The sequence below is a fragment of the Pelophylax lessonae genome, assembly GCF_965119305.1.
Source record: "Pelophylax lessonae genome assembly, chromosome: 11".
NCBI lineage: Eukaryota > Metazoa > Chordata > Amphibia > Anura > Ranidae > Pelophylax > Pelophylax lessonae.
The window spans coordinates 31,724,460-31,748,290 of NC_138778.1; the positions used below are offsets into that span (position 1 = coordinate 31,724,460).

General features: G+C 43.0%; 1 protein-coding gene across 2 annotated transcripts in view; it reads left to right on the forward strand.

The window, feature by feature from the left end:
* The first annotated feature begins 9,865 nt into the window (after positions 1–9,865).
* The window catches only part of TMEM100 (transmembrane protein 100), a 55,204-nt gene continuing 41,238 nt past the window's right edge, over positions 9,866–23,831 (forward strand). The window contains exon 1 of one of the 2 annotated variants that reach the window (XM_082272531.1): positions 9,866–9,896. The gene's annotated coding sequence lies outside the window, so the exon portion shown is untranslated. Of the gene's footprint in view, positions 9,897–11,643; positions 11,665–23,831 lie in introns of those variants that run through there. The other variant, XM_082272532.1, reaches the window with a different exon arrangement.

Genomic DNA, 23,831 nt, shown 5'->3' on the forward strand with positions numbered 1-23,831 from the left:
CCTCTGGGTACATGCGGGAAAGTGCATCAGGTTTGCCATTCTTGGAGCCTGGCCTGTAGGTGATATGGAAGGTAAAACGAGAAAAGAACAGTGCCCACCTGGCTTGACGTGGTTTCAGTCTCTTAGCTGTTCGGAGGTACTCCAGATTTTTGTGGTCAGTAAAGATCAGGATAGGGTGAGATGCTCCTTCTAATAGGTAGCGCCATTCCTCCAAGGCCGCCTTGATGGCCAGTAATTCCCGGTCTCCAACATCGTAGTTCCTTTCTGCTGGGCTGAGTTTCCTGGAAAAGAAGGCAACAGGATGAAGAAGAGATTTCGTACCTGAACGCTGTGACAGGATGGCACCTATGGCATTTTCTGAAGCATCCACCTCGAGAACATAGGGCAGAGCGGGATTTGGGTGTCGTAAGATAGGTGCAGTAGTGAATAGAATCTTCAACTGGTCAAACGCAGCTTGTGCTGCCGGTGTCCATTGGAAACGGGTGCCTTGCCTTGTTAGCTGGGTGACTGGAAGCATAATGGCGGAGAAGTTCTTGATAAACTTGCGGTAAAAATTAGCGAAGCCAATGAACCTTTGTGTGCTCTTCCTGTCTGTGGGAGTGGGCCATTCGAGGATCGATTTGACCTTTTGGGGGTCCATGGAGATCCCAGAAGTGGAAATGACGAGTCCCAAGAATTGGATTGATTCCTTTTCGAACTCGCATTTCTCAGCCTTTGCGTATAATCCATGGTCTCTTAGGCGGCCGAGAACCTTCTTGACATGTTCACGGTGCATTTCAATGGAACCTGAAAAGATAAGAATATCGTCAAGGTAGACAATCATAAACAAATCAAGGAAGTCTCTGAAAATATTGTTCACGAAATGCTGAAAAGTAGCTGGAGCATTGCACAATCCAAAGGGCATGACAAGGTACTCGAAGTGGCCGAATCTTGTGCGAAAGGCGGTCTTCCACTCGTCGCCCTCACGGATCCGTACTAGGTTGTATGCTCCACGTAGGTCAAGTTTTGTGAATACCGTGGCTGCCCTGAAACGTTGGAAAAGTTCAGGAACTAAGGGCAGGGGGTATCTGTTTTTGACAGTAACCTTGTTCAACTCCCGATAATCAACACAGGGGCGTAGAGAATGATCCTTCTTTTCAACGAAGAAAATACCAGCCCCTGCGGGGGACGTAGAGGGCCGGATGAAGCCTTTTTTCAGGTTTTCGTCGATGTAAAGGCGTAATGCCTCAAGTTCTAGTTCAGAGAGGGGGAAGATACGCCCAAACGGTATCTCAGCACCTGGTAAAAGTTCAATTGGGCAGTCATACGACCGGTGAGGTGGTAGGATGTCTGCTTTCTGTTTATCAAAGACTTCCAAGAACTCATGGTAAGCTGCAGGCACAAGTTGGGATGCAGAGGGATCAGGTTGCAGGCCCAAAAGTGATGCAGGTTTCCCTGGACTGGGCTGGAAGCAGTTTTGTTGACAATAGGTGGATGGAAATGCCACTTCTCCTGACTTCCAGTTTATCTGAGGATTGTGTGCTTGTAGCCATGGGATACCGAGAATGATAGGGAACAGAGGAGATGGGATAATATCCAAGCACAAGTATTCTCGGTGGCCTTTATTAGAGATAGCCAGTAATGGGCAGGTTTCTTGGGTTATAGGCCCGGACTTGAGATGGGATCCGTCAGCTAGATGGATAGATAACTGACGGGTTTTCGCTTGCAGAGGGATCTGATGACGCTGAGCAAAGTCACTGTCCATGAAGCAGCTGCAAGCGCCGGAGTCAATAATGACTGGGACTTGGATGGTCTTTCCGAGAATCTGTAGTGAGAGAGGTAGAGTAATGTGAGTGGACAGATCCTTCCCAGAACTGTTTGCAAGGTAAGAAGGAAAAGCAAACTGAGACTTACTAGGCCGCACCGGGCAGGTCTGAAGGTAATGTCCGGCTTCCCCACAATAGAGGCATAAGTTGTTTCGGCGTCTTCGCAATCTCTCCTCAGTGGTTAGTGGAGAACGTAAAAGTCCGAGTTGCATGGGCTCCACACTGGAGGTTGTGGGGAAAGCGACAGGTGGACGAAAAGCCGGAGGTGACGGCACTTGAGGCAACATCCAGGTAGGTCTGGAACTTCCAGCTCTTTCCACTCTCCGCTCCCTGAGCCTGCGGTCAAGCTGGATAGTAAGACTAATAAGGTCATCAAGAGAATCAGGCGTACCCACTCTGGCAAGTTCATCCTTAAGGCCCTCTGATAGGCCGAGACGGAATTGATGCCGTAAGGCTGCATCATTCCAGCCTGTATCGGAAGCCCATCTGCGGAATTCGGCGACATAGTCCTCAGCAGGGCGGCGGCCTTGTTGTAATGTATGTAGGGTTGCTTCGGCTGTAACAGATCGCTGGGGGTCGTCATAAAGCTGCGCCATCGCTTCGAAAAATGATGAGATGGTGTTCAAGGCTATATCATTTTGTTCCAGGAGACGGTGGGCCCAGGATTGCGGCTCTCCGAGAAGTAGAGAGATTACGAACCCCACCTTGGTGGATTCAAGTGAGAAAGTCCGTGGCTGCAGGGCAAAGTATAGCTCACAACAATTCCTGAAAGCCCGGAATTTGTGTCGGTCACCCGAAAATCGTTCTGGAGCAGGTACCCGAGGTTCCGGTGGTGGCAAAACCACTGAAGGTGTGGATAGAGCCCGTTCGGGCATGGAGGTCCCAGGTGCCGGGGTTGCCGGGGTAGAAGCCATGGATTGGATGCGACCCTCTAATTGGAAGTAACCCTCTTGCAAGGATTTGACTGCTTGGGTAAGCGAAGCAAGTTGCTGGCATACTGCCTCTAAAGGTGAAGCCCCTCTCTCGGTCTCCGACATCTGGCTGAGTGGTACTATCACGTACCTGGTGGAGACCAAGCTGTAGAGGGGGCTTCTCTTGCACCTCCTGTCCAACACCCCTGATAGAGATGACAGGCGGTGTAAGACACAGAGTGGCACGAGGGCCGGTATAGCAGGTGATGTCTTGGCAGAAGACTGATGGCTGTGGATCACCGGATGAACACCTGAAACTGGAACTCGGTGATGCTGGATGAGAAGGCAGGAGCGTAATCGGAACACAAGCCAAGGGGTTGTCAACAGCCGGACAGCACGGGTACAGGAACGTGAGGCAGAAGCGGAGTCAGGATACAAGCCGAAGTCGGTACACAGTCTGGCAGCAAGGTACAAAGGCATAAGGCAAGGCAGGGTCAAAGACAGGCTGAGGTCACAAGGCAGGCAGGAATCCAAGGAGAGTCAAAAGGCAAGCCGGGTCGGTGTAACGGGAAATCCACAAGCAGGTCAGGGCACAGGTAAACAGGAACACAAGCTGAAAGACCACTCAGCAATGTGCTCCTGTCACCGCCTGGTATAAATAGGCCGTTTGGCGCCAATTGCGTGCGCACGTTGCGTACGCACGTTCGCCTGTCCGCGCATTGGCGCGTTCGCGCATTGGCGCATTGGCGTGTTCGCGCATTGGCGCATGCGCATTCGCACATTGCTTCCCGTGTGCCTGGGCACGCGCACTGAGCGTCTCTTACACTTCTGCTTGATCCCAACCTGCAACCACATGTTACTGACCTTTGACTTGTTTATTGACTTTGCTACTCCTTGATCCCCACCTGCTACATCTGCTACCGTATTTGGCTTGCTCACCCCCTGCTGGCGCAATCCTGAGGACTGTGATCTGGTATTAGCGTGCAGCTCATCTCCACCATCAGGAGCTTTGGTGAAGATTTGCTAGTGCGTGCACCCTGCTCCTCAGGTGAGCCCACGTCACCAGCCAGGGGGACCCGCTTGTGCATTATACACCTGGTTTCTGTGTGAACCCTTACTGCTATAGCTACTGGCCTCTGAACCTGACCCCTAGTTCTCGAAAGTGTGTTTTTTTTTTTAACTCGTTTAAATAATTGCTGCACAAATACCGTATGACATAAAAAAATTGCAACGACTGTCATTTTATTCCCTAGGGTCTCTGTTAAACACTTAAGCCCCGGAAGATTTTACCCCCTTCCTGACCAGGGTTTTTTTTGCGATTTTTTACTGCGTGACTTTAACGGACAATTGCGCGGTCGTGCGACGCTGTACCTAAACGAATTTCACGTCCTTTTTTTCCCATAAACAGAGCTTTCTTTTAGTGGTATTTGATCACCTGTGCGATTTTTTGATCATGCGCTATAAACAAAAAAAGAGCGTAAATTTTGCAAAAATAACAATATTTTTCACTTTTTTTTATATGAAATTCCCCCCCAAAAAAATGTAAAAATCAAAATTTTTTTACATTTTCAGCCAATTTGTTTTATCCTACATATGTTTGGTAAAAAAAATTGCAAAAAGCGTATTTTGATTGGTTTGCGCAAAAGTTATAGCGTTTACTAACAAAGGGAAAGATTTTTGTCATTTTTGGTGTTTTTTTTTTAACGAGTAATGGCGGCGATCTGCAATTTTTTTTGCGGTACTGCGACATTGCGGCAGGCAGATCGGACCCTTGACTGACATTTTTGACACTTTTGGGGGTACCAGTGACATTACTGCAGTAATCAGTGCTATATATATGCACTGTTACTGCAAAAATGACACTGGTAGGGAAGGGGTTAACTGTATTGGAGAGGGAGGGGTTAAGTGTGTCCTAGGGGCGTGATTCTAACTGTAGTGGGACATGTCTCCTATTGTTAAAACAGAGATCAACGGTTCTACATAGTAGAACCGTCTGATCTGCATTTTTACACAGGGGAGAATGACAGGCGGCTTGTTTACATAAGCCGCCCGCCTTTCTCCCGCTCTACCGACGATCGCCGAGTGACCGGCGGACATCGGGTCTGCCGGTCACACGCCCGCACTCCTCCATGAACGAGCCGAGGCGGGCGCACGCTCGCCCGCTATTGGCTCAAAACCCGGTGACAGGCGAGCGACGTAGATCTACGTCACTCTGCCTGGCCGGGGCTGACTGCCGCAGTAAATATACTGTGCGCAGTCGGCAACCGGTTAAAAAATATATATATATACTGTATATATAATGTTTGGGGTTCTGAGTAATTTTCTAGCAAAAGAAAAAAAGCAGAATTTACATGTAGGAGAGAAGTGTCAGAATTGGCTTGGGTGGCAAGTGGTTAAAAGAATGTATTCCAAATTAGTAAACATGATGATTGAGGGTATAGCACAAGTGTTGTGAAAATGTATCTGTAGCCTCCTTTTAGAAGATGTTCTGTTTTGGCTACGGCTCGCATGCCACATCTGGCTCACTACAAGATTTGATCTGGCCCCTACAGTCAGTGACAATCCTTGATGTGCACAGCTTGATGATAAAATGTAGCACACCTCCCAACCATATGCGATGTCAAGGGGGATACTTTTAAAGCATTTCTAAACCCCCAAAACAAAAATGTAATACATTACAGCTTACCAGTTATTGGATGTGATGGCTGCCTTTGTTTTTATTTTTTAGGCTAGGAACATTTTCAGCAAGAACAGAAAGCATTTGTTGATCTTGGCTGAATTGCAGTGTCTTTGTCACTTTCTATGATTCGGACTGATCCACGAAAAAATATTATCTTTCATGCAAAGCTATTTTCTGTAAACTATTGAATATCTTGCCCCTTATGTAATGGAGATAAAAAGTCCCATCTTAAAGAATATGTAAACCCAACATTTTATATTCCTGATTTGCAGAGATGTATAGTAACTAAGTAGAACTACTTCACTACTGTACTTAAGTACGGAAAGGCGGTATCTGTACTTTCCTAGAGTAGACTTTTTTTCTCCTACTTCCACTTTTACTTCACTACATTTTTTTGATGATTTCAATACTTCTACTCCGATATTTATTTTTTTGTGCTGCATAGTTACTCGTTACAATTATAAAAATTACCACTGCCAGAACAGTAGATGGCAGGTTTCATGAAGCTTAAAAAAATGTGTATAATGTCATGTGTACTTTTGACTTCTTTCTTTAATAACTTTAATAAACTTTTGACTTCTTTCTTTAATAACTACATAACACAGTACTTATACTTTTACTTTCAGCACTTAAGTAGCAATTTTTTTAAAAAAAACTACTGGTACTTTTACTTTCGGTACTTGAGTAGCAAAGTTTTTTAAAAAACTACTTGCAATACTTAAGTACAAAAAATGTTGAATACTTTAGTACTTCTACTCAAGTCACTTTTTGATCAAGCACTTCCACTTCTACTCAAGTCACTTTTTGATCGAGTACTTGTACTTTTACTCAAGTATGGGTTTTGAGTACTTTATACAACTCTGCTGATTTGTGCCTGCTGTACCATGTACTTGTATGAGAAAGTATCCTGTGCACTTTGTATTGCTTCCCTTGTGTGAAGTCCCCAGTTTTCCTTCCTGTCCCTCTGCTTTCCTATTAAAAACTGACCACAGCATGGTCTGTTCTCTACTCAGACTGCTCTCCTCCAATAAACAGACTTGTCCTGACACCCCCCCCCCCCCCTGCATAGCCAATTACTGGGAAGACCAGTATCCTGCTGTTTCTTCTCCTCCAGCTCTCTGAGCTCCTCATGCAGCTGAGAACAGAGTGTTTGTGATCTCTTATAAAAAAAAAGGATAAAAAGGTTATTTCTAATGTGTGTGTGTATATATGCAGTAAGGGAAAAATGTATTTGATCCCCTGTTGATTTTGTATGTTTGCCCACTGACAAAGAAATGATCAGTCTATAATTTTATTGGCAGATTTATTTTAACATTGAGAGACAGAATAACAACAACAAAATCCAGAAAAATGCATTTCAAAAAACGTATAAATTGATTTGCATTTTAATGAGTGAAATAAGTATTTGACCCCTTCGAAAAACATGACTTAGTACTTGGTGGCAAAACTCTTGTTGACAATTACGGAGGTCAGATGTTTCTTGTAGATGGCCACCAGGTTTCCACACACCTCAGGAGGGATATTGTCCCAAAACTCTTTGCTTATTCTCTCCAAATAATTAGGGTTTTGTGGCTGACGTTTGGTAACTCGAACCTTCAGCTCCCTTCACATATTTTCTATGGGATTAAGGTTTGGAGACTGGCTAGGCCACTCCAGGACCTTAATGTGCTCCTTCTTGAGCCACTCCTTTTTTGCCTTGGCCGTGTGTTTTGGGTCTTTGTCATGCTGGAATACCCATCCATAAACAATTTTCAATACCTTGGCTGAGGGAAGGAGGTTCTCACCCAAGATTTGATGGTACATGGCCCCGTACATTGTCCCTTTTGATGCAATTAAATTGTCCTCTCCCCTTAGCAGAAAAACACCCCAAAGCATAATGTTTCCATCTCCATGTTTGAGGTGATGGTGTCTTGGGGTCATAAGCAGCATTCCTCCTCCTCCAAACATGACGAGTTGAGTTGATGCCAAAGAGCTTGATTTTGGTCTCATCTGACCACAGCACTTTCACCCAGTTCTCCTCTGAATCATTCAGATGTTCATTAGCAAAATTTAGATGTGCCTGTACATGTGCTTAATTGAGCAGGGGGACCTTGCGGGTGCTGCAGGATTTCAGTTCAGTTAGTGTGTTACCAATTGTTTTCTTGGTGACTATGGTCCCAGCTGCCTTGGGATCATTGACAAGATTCTCCCATGTAGTTCTGGGCTGATTCCTCACCGTTCTCATGATTTTTGAAACCCCATCAGATGAGATCTTGCATGGAGCCCTAGACTGAGGGAGATTGTTTGACTTATTTTGTGTTTCTTCCATTTGCGAATAAGATCACCACCTGTTGTCACCCTCTCACCCTCTCACCCTCTCACCAAGCTGCTTGACGAGTGTCCTGTAACCCATTCCAGCCTTGTGTAGGTCTACAATCTTGTCTCTGACATCCTTGGACAGCTCTTTGGTCTTGGCCATGGTGGAGAGATTGGAATCGGATTGATTGCTTCTGTGGACAGGTGTCTTTTATACAGGTAAAAAGCTGAGATTAGGAGCACTCCCTTTAAGAGAGTGCTCCTTATCACAGCTCGTTACCTGTATAGAAGACACCTGGAAGCCAGAAATCTTGCTAAATGATAGGGGGGATCAAATACTTATTTCACTCATAAAAATGCAAAGCAATTTTTTAACTTTTTTGAAATGTGTTTTTCTGCATTTTTTTTGTTGTTATTCTGTATCTCACTGTTAAAATAAACCTACCATTAAAATTATAGACCTACTATTTCTTTGTCAGTGGGCAAACGTATAAAATCAGGAGGGGATCATATATATATATATATATATATATATATATATGTATGTATATATATATATATATACATATATATATATATATAATATATATATATATATATATATATATATATATATACACATATACATATATATATATATATATATATATATATATATATATATATAATACATATATATATATATATATATATATATATATATATATATATATATATATATACATATATAATACATATATATGTATATATATATATATATATATATATATATATACACACACACACACACACACACACACATACATACATATATACACACACACACATATATATATATATATATATATATATATATATATATATATATATATATATATATATATATATATATATATATATATATATATATATATATATACATATACATATATATATATATATATATATATATATATATATATATATATATATAAAGGTTTTGCCTTTTCTTTTCTATTTTATACAGAATGAGTTGTCTTACAGGGTGAGGTTAAACATATACTGTACTTAAATGTGACAACCATGGTTCCAAAAGATACAGTGTATAAGCGAGTGTTGTCACTCTAGGACAGAAAGGGGTGTATTTGTAAAAATTCGGTGAGCTATCCCTCTTGTGAAACTGCACATACATATGTCCTGTGCAAATGTCCTCAAAATCAAATATTATTAGGCTATTTTCTCTACAGGTCAGATGTTCTTCATTCATGAGAATAACATGAATCAGGAAAATAACTCATTATGGACACTAGATGGAGCTGATATTCTCAGTAAATACATACTTACTGTATTTGCTAAGATCGTCAGCTCCACCTAGTGGCTATAATGTGGTATTTTTATTATTCGTGCTTTTATAAGGAATGAAGAACATCCGACTTGGAGAGAAAAAAGCCTAAGAACATTTGATTTTGCTAGTATTCACATAAAACAAATGTACATGCAGTTTCACAGGATGAATAGCCTTGAAACATTTGTATACGTATGTTATGTGCAGGATTACCAGGTGAAAAAAAAAAATACAAAAATTTGAAAAAAAATGCAGCCAGCACAAGCTGTAAAAAGGGGGATTTTTAATCAACGGCACCTTAAATCACCTGCCAAGGTATGGAATGGTATAGGTCAGGGATCCTCAAACTACTGCCCTCCAGCTGTTGTGGAACTACACACCCCATGAGGCATTGTAAAACTCTGACATTCACAGACATGACTAGGCATGATGGGAATTGTAGTTCCTGAACAACTGGAGGGCCATAGTTTGAAGACCCCTGGTATAGGTTGTCCCTATAATGCACTGTAGCAAAAGTCTAAACAGATGTGAGGCGGGATACTTTAAAAATAAATCTAAACCTAAATACAAAAATGTATATTCTTTTTTCAGGCCTCACAGAATATTTATTTTCTTGAGTTTCAAAAATATAAGTAGACAGCAATTATATATAACAAGCAAGAAAAATGACATTTTTTATTGTATCTCCTGATGTACGTAACGAGTCAGATTTCGTAATAATCATACATTTACACTTTGTCCCTTACTGATTTCCCCTGCAAACCAGCCTGCAGTTTGAAGACAGTCCCTTACAGTGTGTGTGATTTGCATCCACTGGCAGTTTTTTTTTTTTTTTTGTACATGTGTCTGACTCAGTTCAGTTGCAGTCTGGCTATGGAAAGGTAAGGATCTCATGTTGTTGACTGGAGCGATTATAGCCTCTCTCAAGCAGTACTTTAAAAAAAAAAAGTCGCGCAGGCACTTTAAATTTTGCAGCCAGTTTTGCCTCATTGTATTTTTCCCTATATTGGATGCAGAGCTATTTGCTTGTCCTACTGTTATATTATTTCTGCATAAGATTTTTTTTTTTTACTTTTTTTTAGCAATCATAAAATATTTTTAACAAAAGTTCACTGAAAGATTAATGAGTGCATTTGATAGTTTATTGTAAGAAAAAAAAAAAAAAACTTTATTTTTCTGTTGCTATATTTTGCAGTGTCATACAGTAATATGTAACAAATGCTGCATATTTATTGGAAATACACTATTGTAGCTGCTTATATAATACTGTGTTATTTGACATATCTATTTATATTTTAGATACTTATTATTAAGCAGATTACTTTATATATATATATATATATATATATATATATTTATATATATATATATATATATATATATATATATATATATATATATATATTGGCTACTTAGTATTCTATTGCTTTAATTTTATTTTGGTTACTTAGCATTATACAGATTTCTACGTATTTTATTTTGGCTACTTAGCGTTCTACAGATTTCATCTTATTTTATTTTTGCTGCTTAGCCTTATAAAGATTTATTGTAATTTTATTTTATTTTTGTTACTCAGTCTTATAAAGATTCAATGTACATTTTATTTTTTTTTGTAAAGAATTTACAAAGCATAGTAGGTGTAAAATACATCTTGGACCTGTTTACACAACAATCCCTGCGTTCAGTGTGTAGTTCTGCGTGCACGTTTATATATGTTTGTAATTGCGTTTGTGGTGTGTATTTTTTTTTTCTTCACGAAAAAATCTATAGTATGCTAAGGTTTTTTTTTTGCTCAAATGTGCATTCCGTTTACATGCGTGAAAAAAATGCATGCTGCTATATTTTTTTTTTTTTTTAATGCAATGGTATGAACTAGGATGATTAGAAAACATTGATTTTATTGTGCATGTGCTCAGGATGCATTAAAGAAAAAAAAAAAAGTGCACCCAACTGCGTCTGATTTCAATGAGCCTTTAATGAGTTCAAATATGTGTAAACAGTTTGGTTGCTAGGCAGTCACGGTGGAATGTCCATGTAGGCTTCATTAGGTGCTGTCCTTTTAAATAAGTCAAAAAGCACAGTATGGTTATCCATAGCAGCCAATCACAGATTTTTAATTTTTGTATTTTTTTTTTTTTTTTTATGGATAGGCGCACCTTGGCTGCCATGGGTAACCACAATTGATGCTCTGTGAACAGCTTTAGTAAACAAGTCCTTTTTTTTTTTTTACTTATGGTGATAGCAGTGTTCCCTATTAGAAGAGCTATATGGACGCTATAAAGATTAGCCCTAAACTCCTGCGAGGTCGGCTTTGATACTTTGGGTTTTATATGGCAACATGCAGTTTATATGCTTTTTTTCATAGTTGTCATGTTTTATGTCAAATTTCTGTCAGGGTTGTAAAGATAAGAGGTTGTGTTATGTACTATTATTCTCCAAGAAAAAGTTGCAGGGGTAGTGAAGCAACAGATTTATATTCCTCGGCTCAGGCTGTACGGGTTGTTTTTTTTTTTTTTTTGTTGTTTTTTTCGGTGGTAGGTTGTTTTGCACAGATGCAGTTTATTGCTAAGTCATCTGAGTGCCCAGCTCTTGTTCTTCTCTATGGGATGCCTCTGTAGCTGCAGTCTCCGTCAACTAAAATTCTTTTTGGTGAGCTAATGTTTTCCTGTAGGGATGATTTAATAATTGGCTGCTTTATTTATATGGCTTTAATTCTCTTTTAATCCAAAGATTATTAACTTGATGAACGGCTGGCATGGCTTTTAGTTGTATTATATCTGTACACATATCCAGGGCTGCTGATAGAAATCACGGGGCCCCGTACAGCCTACCTGGCAGGGCCCCCCTCGTACATATATAAAAACAACATTTTCACAAAAAATATACTAAAATCGTTCTTAGAGGACACAAAGATAACAAAGAAGCTGTGTAAATAAGGCTTTTTTTTATTTTTATTTTTTTTTTATATTTTCAAAAAAACATTTTATAATTAAAAAAAAGTTTAAATGGTTTACAATAATTTTATTTTACATTTTTTTTTATTATTTTTTTTACAATTTGTTATTTTTTTAGCAGCTTCTGTGTGGGGACTGGGTCTGTGTCTCTCCCTGCAACAGCTGAAAGCCGGGGGGAGAGAAATCGGTATTCAGCTGCTGCAGAGAGCCTCACAGGGCATCCTGTATTTGCCCCTCTGTCTGACTGCACTGATTTCCTCTGCCGTTCGGGCCCCCCTGTGTGCCCGGGCCCCCTACAGGTGGACTGGTGGCCCCCCTATCAGCGGCCTTGCACATATCTTTATTGTAATGGAATTTTAGAACTGACAGTAGCCACTGGGAAAAAATGTATATTTTTCCTGCAGTTGAGTTTGAAGTTATCGACTTCAGGAGACTATATTATTACAGGTATTTTTTTACTAGCAGCAACAATATATGCAGAGCTTTACATATTGTACATTCACACCAGCCTCTACTCTCAAGGAGCTTACAATCTAAGGTCTCTGTACCTTACATGCATACAAACACATTATTTTCAAAAACTGAACATCAGGTGCAATAAAAAAAAAGGCATGCGCATTGGGTGTGCCTGGGCACACCATAATCACCCTGTATGGCTCAGATTCCCTCTGTTTAAACCATTAATATTTCACCAAAGTCCCCTAAAGGGACTTCTAAATTTATAAAAGGAGCGGGAAGCTCCCCCCCCCCCCCCCGAAATACATTGGCTGTATCTGAAAGGAGCGGGAAGCCCCCCCCCCAAAACACATTGGCTGTATCTGAAAGGAGCGGGAAGCCCCCCCCCCCCCCCAAAACACATTGGCTGTATCTGTAAGGAGCGGAAAGCTCCCCCCCCCGAAACACATTGGCTGTATCTGAAAGGAGCGGGAAGCCCCCCCAAACACATTGGCTGTATCTTAAAGGAGCGGAAAACTTCCCCCCCACCAAACACATTGGCTCTATCTGTAAGAAGCGGGAAGCTACCCCCCCCCCCCCACCCAAACACATTGGTTGTATTTGAAAGGAGCGGGAAGCCCTTCAAGGAAACCTTTTGCTGAAATATCTATATAGTCTACCCTGGGCCACTGATAAGGCTGTACAACTGGTCCTGTTCTGTTGGGAAACAACAAAAACAAGAGAAGGGCGCAACGTCCTACTGCAATATCATAAAAGATTTATTGAAGGTAAAATAGAGTGTCATACATCATACAACGCATGCTGTAAATACCCATATAAATTCCTAGTACAGTCAGGTGACTTCCAGGACAAGGATTCTATCAGTACTGCAGAAGGAGAGGATGGCGTCCGCACTGGTAGGGTTAACGCATTTCAAGGGAGAACCCTCTTCATCAGAGCCAGGCCAGGCCTCATCAGCTAAAAAGGGGGGCCCAGGACAGCTTTATTGTTCATTTCTGCCCAGAGAATACATTGATTTTACTAGACTACTTAGTCTGGGTTCACACTATTACGAACACAGACATCGCATGTGATTCCCACCGCATTGCTGAGCAGATCACATGCGACGTCTGTGCGATGCAAATATAGCCATATAGTTTGTATGGCTGAACTCACATTGCATTGGCACGAAAATGCTGCAGGAACTTTTTATTTCCCCGCACTGGAATCGGATTGCATGTGATCTGATTCCTGTCCAACTTCACAGTTTGCACTGCGATTTGCAAACCGATCTGCGGTGTCAATAACTTTGCATTGACAACTGCAGCTGCCTGCAAGGGAATTACGATGCGGGAACCTGGAATCATGCTGGTTTCTCATCACAATAGTGTGAACCCAGGCTAAAGTGTTTTTATCACCCCAACACTTCATATTCCTGATATGTGCCTGCTGTACCATGTGCCTGTATGAGAAACTATCCTGTTCTCTTTGTATTGCTTCCTTTGTGTGAAATCCCTGGTGTTCCTGCCAGTCCCCCTACTTTCCTATTAAAAACTGACCCCACTAAGCAGGAGAACACATCATGATCAGTTCTCTAGCTGTGCTGGGAACTCAGCTTGCTCTCCTCCAATGATCAGACTTGTCCTGACAACCCCCCTCCCCCCACAAACCACCGCTGCACAGCCATTCACTGGGAAGATCAGTGTGATGCTGTTTCTCCTCCTCTAGGGAATGTGATCACTTAAAGGTAAAAAAGAGTGTTTATAATGGGTTTTTTATATCTATACAAAAGTGTTTTGACTTTCATTTCTATCATTTTATTTCCATTTTCATTTCATGTCAACAGAGGGGCCCAGAGGGAGGGACATTTTTTTTTTTTTCGGGGCGTAGGCGGATAAAGTCAGTGCTGCTGTTCCGCTGCCCCTCAGGGGTGGAGGCGAGGTTGGGGGGGGGCCCCGTCAAGAAGGCTCTAAGGGAAAAAATTTCATCAGCACACCAAGGATTCCTCAAAAGGCTCCAAAGCCTGATGAAGGGACCCTGCGTGGCTCCAAAATGTTGCTTTATATTTATCATGTAACCATGCAATAAGGCTTTGGACCCTTTCGAGGAATGCTTGGTGTGCTGATGACATTTTCTTCACTTCAAGTATCCACAGTTTCCAACCTATGGTTATTACAGCACCCAGCATCACTGAGCAGCCAGTTATCTTGAACGTGTGCATGGAGAATATTGTGTGTGAAGGCTCTACCAGGCCCCATGATTTCTAACAGCAGCCCAGAGTCTACCAAGGCTGACATTCTGGCTGTTTCTGGCCTCAGAACTTTCTTAGAAACTACCCTGGAACAAATTTGCAGATTACAAGGTCGGAACACTTGATTTGCATACTTGTCCTGGGTCAGTGGACAGCAAAAGCGGCCTAGGTATTTCTCTCGGCACAGTTTTGTTTGTGAAGGCCAAATTTTCCTTCTGAAAATGCTAGTTGCATAACCTTGAGTTCTACAGCCAGAGGAGCGGGGTCAACTTGATCATTTATCTTCTTTTCTAAAGGAGCAGAGGCAGCCCACATATTTCATTCATGAAAGGTTTTCTTTGAAGGATCCCTAAATCAAACTTGATTTTTAACGTGGTGTAAAAGAGTTTCTAACACCATTCCCAAATATGTGCGTAAAGGTAAAAAAAAAAGCACTGGAAATCATTTGTTTTGGTGGATCACTTAGTGGTGCTCTTAGTTACATAGTTACATAGTTAGTGAGGTTGAAAAAAGACATCAGTCCCCCCAGTTCAACCTATGATGTGTGTGTGTGTTTGCTGTTAACCGTACATCGTATACCCCTGTATGTTGTGGTCTTTAAGGTGCCCATCCATTAGTTTTTTGAAACTATTGATGTTCCCTGCTCATACCACTGCTTGTGGAAGAGAATTCCACATCCTTACCGCTCTTACAGTGAAGAACCCCTTATGTACTTTTAGGTTAAACTGCCTTTCCTCTAGTTTTACTGAGTGGCCACGTGTCTTATTGTATTCCCTTTCTCTGAATAGATTGTTCCTTATGCTAGGGTCGCCGGAACAATATTTGTACATTGATATCATATCCCCCCTCAATCGTCTCTTCTCCAGAGAGAATAAGTTCAGTGCTTGTAGTCTTTCCTCATAGCTGATGTCCTCCATTCCCCTAATTATTTTTGTTGCCCTTCTCTGGACTCTTTCTAGTTCCAGCACATCCTTCCTGAGGACCGGTGCCCAGAACTGGACGGCATACTCCAGATGTGGCCAGACCAGAGTCTTGTAGTGCGGGAGAATAATCTCTTTATTTCTGGAGTGAATCCCCTTTTTTATGCATCCCAGTATTCTGTTGGCTTTGCTTGCAGCGGCTTGGCATTGCATGCTCTGTCTCTGACACTGCTCCCGTTGCCTGTTCTCCCTGCCAGAACTATGCAGGCACGAGATCATTTCACCAGATAGTGTTGGCATGGTGCCGTGAGCTGGTACAAGTGTTCCAGCACCTGCCATTAAAATGTGGTCTGGGCCTTTTGGGACCCTGGGCTTTTGCTAAAACATGCATCTACACAGGGCTTTTTTTCAGCTGGAACTTGGTGGAACTCCAACCAAGAGGTTCCACCACCTCTGGGTCAGGCCCTCTGCTCCCTTCTCACCACTATCACTTGTAAACAAATCCGGCTTCTGTGTTTACATGTGACAGCTTGCCTCCAAATGGCTCCCACAGATCTGATCTCCTGAGCGCCCCCCTCTGAGTGCAGAATGGGCACAAGGGAGATGCAGATGTCTGCGGTGCAGTGCAGATCCCAACACCCCCACTGGATGATCTTTCTGCAATGAGACAGGCAGAGCCACCTACAGTGAGTGTGCGGGGAGGTACTAGAGACGGCTGGGTGCTTCAGCTTAACACAGCAACACAAGTAAGACATGTGGAAGATGGTGGAGCTTTTAAGGAGGGAGGAAGAAGATAAGGGGAATGGAGAGGGGGGGTTGCATGCAGAGGTAAGAGCTGAAGAGGGATTAAAGTCAGATAAGGACAGAAGATGCAAAGGTAAGCAGCTGTGGAAGAAGGCTAAACTCTGCACTCTATGTGTAGTGCACCCCTGAACTCTGCACTCTGTATGTAGTGCACCCCTGAACTCTGCACTATGTATGTAGTGCACCCCTGAACTCTGCACTCTGTATGTAGTGCACCCCTGAACTCTGCACTCTGTATGTAGTGCACCCCTGAACTCTGCACTATGTAAAAAGCGCACCCCCGAACTTTGTACCTAGCGCACCCCTGAATTCTGTACACTATATGTAACACATCCCAAAGTCTGCACTCTGTACGTAATACACTCCTGGTATTTAATACCGCTTTAAGACTCTTCCATTGTTAGTGAACTTTGACAACCCCCACTATTTGATGCGGTTTGGAGGGTGTGTGGGGAGGGGGGAGAGGGGAGTTTTGAGGGAGGTTGTGGTTGGGTTCCTGCACCTATTTTCTGAGAATAAAAGCCCTGCATCTACATATGCTCTTTGATTTTCCAGCCCTTATTACATTGATCTCCAAACTGTGGCCCAAGGGCTGGATATGAACCTTTGCTTGCCTTTATCTAGCTTTTAGGGCACTATTCCTCCCACTGACACCAATGATGGGGCACTATTACTTCCTCTCATCTCAACAGTCACTGTTGTTTCCACTGACACCAATGATGGGGAACTATTCCTCAAACTGATATAAACATTAGAACACTGTTCTTCCCATTGACATCGATGATGGGGTACTATTCCTCTCACTGACATCAACAATGGGGCACTATTCCTCCCAGATACCAATAATGAGGCACTATTCCTTCCACTGACACCAATGATGGGGCACTATTCCTTCCACTGACACCAATGATGAGGCACTATTCCTTCCACTGACACCAATGATGAGGCACTATCCCTTCCTCTCAAACCAACAGTTGGGCATTGTTCTTCCCACTGACACCAACGGTGGGCCACCATTCCTCCTACTGACAACAGCAGGAAAATATTCCTCCCACTAACACCAACGATAGGGGCAGGGGCGTAACTACAGGGGTTGCAGGGGTTGCAATCGCTACCGGGCCCCATGCTCCAGGGGGCCCGGTAGCAAACCAGTGGGTGAACTTCTAGGATCTCAAAGGTCACACTTGCGACCGGGCCCTGGCATTTCACCACTGTGGGGAGGCCCCAAGATTGCAGGAAGGGGGCCCACTGCAGAACTTGTGAAAGGATCCTGATGCGGGACCATAATAAAAGGCCATGCAATGAGATTAAAGAGCCCCAGGATTAGTGGGAAGAGCCCCGGGCTTGAAGGGAAGGGCCCCGGCCCTTCATGGTTTCTTGCATCGGGGCCCTGAAGGTTCTAGTTACGCCTCTGGATAGGGGCATTATTTTTTCCACCGAAACCAATGAAGGGGCATTTCTACTTCTCCTACTGGCCTCAGGGGCTTTATTGTTTTATTTTTTTCCACTGAACACCAAGACTTCAGCAGGGTGGCCCTCCTGCTCGAAATCATGTACCTGTCTAGGTCTAGGTCTGGGGCATTTGCACACACCGCTGGTGACCCACTGGGACACAGCAGGAGCGAACCAGCGGGTCTGTGATGTCCACTGGGACAGGCAGATCACTCTCAGGAGAGGCAGAACAGCTGTCTACCTATGTAAACAAGGCAGGCCGCCGTTTTGTGAGAGGGTGTTCCTGATGAGCAGGAACACATATCTCTGTCTTCCCCCAGTCAAGGAATCCCCCACACAGTTAGAAAGCACTTCTAGGAGCACACTTAACTATTTGATTGCCCCTAATGGGAACCCCTTCCCTGCCAGTGCCATTAGTACAGTGACAGTGCATATTTTTTAGCACTGATCACTGTATTAGTGTCACTGGTCCCCAAAAAGTGTCACTTAGTGGTAGATTTGTCTGCGTCAATGTCGCAGTCCTGCAAAAAATCGCTGATCACTGCCATTACTAGTAAAAAAAAAAAAAAAAAAAAATGAAAATTCAATAAATATATACCACAGTTTGTAGAGGCTATAACTTTTGCACAAACAAATCAATATACACCTATTGGGATTTTTTTTACAAAAAATATGTAGCAGAATATATGCCGTATATACTCAAGTATAAGCCGACCCGAATATAAGCCGAGGAACATCATTTTATCACAAAAAACTGGGAAAAAGTATTGACTCGAGTATAAGCCTAGGGTGGGAAATGCAGCAGCTACTGGACCACCACGAGACCAAAAATAGGGGCTGCGGACATAGTACAGGAGATGCAGGGCTGTGGGCATGGTACAGGAGATGCAGGGCTGTGGGCATGGTACAGAAGATGGTACAGGCATGGTACAGGAGATGGTACAGGCATGGTATAGGAGATGGTTCAGGCATGGTATAGGAGATAGTTCAGGTATGGTACAGGAGATGGTACAGGCATGGCACAGGAGATGGTACAGGCATGGTACAGGAGATGGTACAGGCATGGTACAGGAGATGGTACAGGCATGGGACAGGAGATGGTTCAGGCATGGTATAGGAGATGGTTCAGGCATGGTATAGGAGATGGTACAGGTATGGTACAGGAGATGGTACAGGCATGGCACAGGAGATGGTACAGACATGGCACAGGAGATGGTACAGGCATGGCACAGGAGATGGTACAGGCATGGTACAGGAGATGCAGGGCTGCCGGCATGGTACAGGAGAATCTCCTGTACCATGCCGGCAGCACTGCATCTCCTGAGGAGACGCAGGGACTGAGGAGTTGTCTCACTTACCTTTCAGTAAGGCACCTTACATTTAAAAATGGCGCCGCCTGGCGCCAACACATCACCGCGCATGCGCCGTCTGCTCAGGAATAGCCAAACGTGTACGAGCTTCCCGAGCAGTGGTGGTGCATGCGCACTGACCGGAGAACAGGTAAATGAGAACGTGACTCGAGTATAAGCCAAGGGGGGCTTTTTCAGAATAAAAAAACGTGCTGAAAAAGTCGGCTTATACTCGAGTATATACGGTATTGGCCTAAACTTATGAAGAAATTAGATTTTTTACATTTTTTTATAGCATAACGCAAACAAATTTTTTTTTATTTTAACCTTATTTTTATTTATTTTTTTGCGGTTTTCGATTTTTAGGCTATATTGTTAGTGTTATCTGTATGCACCGGGGGTCTAAGAGTAACGTAATTTCGATTCTCTGTATGTATGTATTGTACATGTGGAAGAATTGACAATAAAGTAGATCTGACTTTGACTTGACTTGACTTTGATATTGTTTTTTTCTTTTCAAAATCGTTGTCTTTTTTTGTTTCTAGTGCAAAAAATAAAAACCACACAGGTGATCAAACACCAGCAAAAGAAAGCTCTATTTGTGAGAAAAAAAGAATACATCTATTTCATTTGGGTACAGCGTTGCACGACTGCACAATTATCAATTAAAGTAACGCAGTGCTGTATCGCTAAAAATGGCCTGGTCATGAAGGGGGGTAAATCTTCCAGGGTAAAGTGGTTAAAACATTTGAAGACCCCTGCCTTGTAGTCAAAATAGGGGTCTGGGCCTGGTGCTTAGAAGCGTTCTTCAAAGTTGTAGTTGTAACAGAAAGGCATATACTGTATGTAAGTTATCACAGTGCTAGAAATGGAGCACTCCAGAGATTATACAGCTGGAATGTTTCTTTCTCAATATATTGTCTCTGACAGACTGGTTCCAATGTTCACGGAATATGCAGTAAAATCCACTGAAATCACAGCTGGAAACATTGTATGTCTGCTTTGCATTAGCCCTAGAAGAGCTTTGATCCAGCTGTTATACATCTTGCTGCCGCACATGGGGGACCCATTAATTGTGTCCTATTAATGTATATATGATATTCATATTCCACTCCTAGGATTGGCCATTTTTTTTACGAGTCCGATCAAAGCCTGCAGTTCTTGTGAAATAATCTCTTCTTGGAGCTCACCAAATCTTTCTATTTCTCCATGTTTTTTTTTTTGGCCACTATACTATTCACTTTTTTTGCTCAGGGGCGTCCCACCATTAGACCTCTTGCACATGATACTTCTCTTTGAGTATCTACTTTTTCAGACTTTTTTTTTTTTGCATGTATTTGTGCGTATTTACATTTTTGCGTATATGCGTTCTCGCGGTTACACGCAAATGCACTAATTTTCGTGCACATGCACAAAAACGTGTCCTCGCGTTCTGATTCTGCACAGTATGTAAATGGACATTTGTGTACATTTGCGTGCATGAGGCATAAATTACTGCCCAAAGAAGCAATTTGTTCTATTTTTTTTATTTTTACTAAGGGCTCTTTCACATGGGCGGTCCGATCAGATCCGCCTCTCAGTTTTTTAGGCGGATCTGATCGGATGCCCCATTCAGCCCTATGGAGCAGCGGATGTCAGCGGTGACATGTCCGCTGCCATCCGCATCCGATCCTGTCCGTGAAATCCGGACGGATGGAAACCCTATTTTCCATCTGTCCTGGGGATCGGATCGGATGGGATCGGATGAGAGCGGACAGGCGGTCTGCTCTCATCCGATTCCCCATAGAGAGCAGCGGGGGCTGTGACACCTCCCTCTCCGCACTGCAAGCGGAAACGGAGCTGTCATCCACCGGCTCAGTGGGGATCACAGATCGATCCCCGCTGAGCAGCACGGATCCGCCTACGGAGGCGGACCGTGTGAAAGAGCCCTAAAGAATGCACAACGCTTGTTTACCCATCTGTGTGCATAGGCAATTAAGGGTCCTTTCACACCTGTCCGTTCCGCCAACGGACTCTGTTCTGCTCAGCGGGGGATCGATCCGGCGATCCCCGCTGAGCAGGCGGATGACAGCTCCGTTTCCGCTCTGTGTGCGGAGACGGAGCTGTGAGATCCCCGCTGTCCTCTATGGGGGAATCGGATGAGAAAGGATCGCCTGTCCATTCTCATCCAATCTGATCCTCCAGAAGGATGGAAAATAGGGTTTCCATCTGTCCGGATTTGACGGACAGGATCAGATTGGATGGCAGCGGACATGTCTCCGCTGACATCCGCTGCCCCATGGGGATGCATGGAGCATCCGATCAGGTCTGCCTGAAAAACTGATCGGACCATATGTGTGAAAGAGCACCAACATTTTTTATTTCTCCATGTATTATTTATTGGCCACTATACTCTTCACTTTGTGCTCAGGGGCGTCCCGCCTTTAGATCTCTTGCACATGATACTCCTGTTTGAGCGTCTACATTTTCAAACTCTTTTTTGTATGTATTTGTGCGTATTTACTTTTTCGAGTATATGCATTGCGCATTCCTATTGGCTCGGTGGTGGAGGAGGGGGCCGAACTTCCGAGGGACGGTGCCGCGGCGCCGTATCCCGGAACTGGGGAAGGGTACCTGTCAAAAACAGGTACCTGTTCCCCCCACCCTCCCCCCTGAAAGGTGCCAAATGTGGCACTGGAGAGGGGGAGGAAACAAAAGAGCAGAAGTTCCACTTTTGGGTGGAACTCCGCTTTAAGACACTTACCTGTCCAAGGATATTGCTATGTCGGCTCCCCAGCTGATTTCTCAGTCTGCTCTCGGGTGCTGCCATTGCCATTCCTTGTAAGGGGAACAGGTAGTGAAGCCTTGCGGCTTCACAGCCTGTTCCCTAATGCGCATGCGCGTAGCGCTGTGCGCTTTGTAAATGGCCCAGCGGCGGGGAAAGGAGGAGGGAGACCTCGCCGCGTCAAAAGCACACGATATGGCACTGCATTGCTTTAAATGACAACTGCGCGGTACCCAAATAAACTCAATGTCTTTTTTCCCCCACAATAGAGCTTTCTTTTGGTAGCATTTGATCACCTCTGCAGTTTTTATTTTATGTGCTATACACAAAAAAAGAACGACAATTTAGAAAAAAAAAAAAAAAAACAATATTTTTTAATATGTGCAATAAAACAATCCCAATAACACATTTTTAAAAATCTAATTTTTTCATCAGTTTAGGCCAATATGTTTTCTGCCACAAAAAAAAAATCCTAATAAGTGTATTTTAAATTGGTTTGTGCAAAAGTTATAGTGTCTACAAACTTGGGGATAGATTTATGGCATTTTTATTTATATTTTATTGTTTTTACTAGCAATGGCGCGTAATAGTAAATATCAGCGATTTTTAGCGGGACTGCGACATTGCGGCAGTCAAATCTGACACTAAGTGACACTTTTTGAGGGCCAGTGACACCAATACAGTTATCGGTGCTAAAAAAAATGCACTGTCACTGTACTAATGACACTGGCAGGGAAGGGGTTAACACTAGGGGTGATCAAGGGGGTAAGTGTGCTCCCATAGAATGCTTTCTTACTGTGTGTGTGTGGGGGGGGATGGATACACTAGAGGAAAAGAGAGGTGTGTGTTTCAGCTTAGCTGAAATACAAGATCTTACTCTTCCTCTGTGACAGAAAAGCGTCTGTCTTGTTTACATAGGCAGATGGCCGTTTTGTCATTCTCCTGCACGATCGTGGGTGGCCGGCGGGACCCGCTGTGTCTAATCGCACTGGTGGTGCGCGTGTAACCCTGAGAACTCCTGCATAAAATCACATATCTATACGTGATTTTGAGCAGCCGGGCCGCCCTGCCGCAGTATATATGCGGTGGGCGGTCCAGAAGTGGTTAAAGTACATTTCAAGCCAAAGATTTATTTTTCATTTTGAATTGAGAAAGAAACGTTTAAAAAAAAAAAAAGTTTTTTTGTTATGCTTCCCAATAGAGAGATTTTAGAAACTTAACCACTTAAGCCCCAGAAGATTTTACCCCCTTCCTGACCAGGGGGTTTTTTTGCGATTTTTTACTGTGTGACTTTAACGGACAATTGCGCGGTCGTGCGACGCTGTACCTAAACGAATTTGATGTCCTTTTCTTTCCCCACAAACAGAGCTTTCTTTTGGTGGTATTTGATCACCTGTGCAATTTTTTGATCATGCGCTATAAACAAAAAAAAGCGTCAATTTTGCAAAAATAACAATATTTTTCACATTTTTTTATATGAAATTCCCCCCAAAAAATGTAAAAATCTAAATTTTCTTAAATTTTCGGCCAATTTGTTTTATGCTACATATGTTTGGTAAAAAAAAATCGCAAAAAGCCTATTTTGATTGGTTTGCGCAAAAGTTATCGCGTTTACTAACAAAGGGAAAGATTTTTGTCATTCTTGGTGTTTTTTTTTCTAACGAGTAATGGCGGCGATCTGCGATTTTTTTGCGGGACTGCGACATTCCGGCGGACAGATCGGACCCTTGACTGACATTTTTGATACTTTTGGGGTTACCAGTGACATTACTGCAGTAATCAGTGCTATACATATGCACTGTTACTGTAAAATGACACTGGCAGGGAAGGGGTTAACTATATTGGAGAGGGAGGGGTTAAGTGTGTCCTAGGGGCGTGTTTCTAACT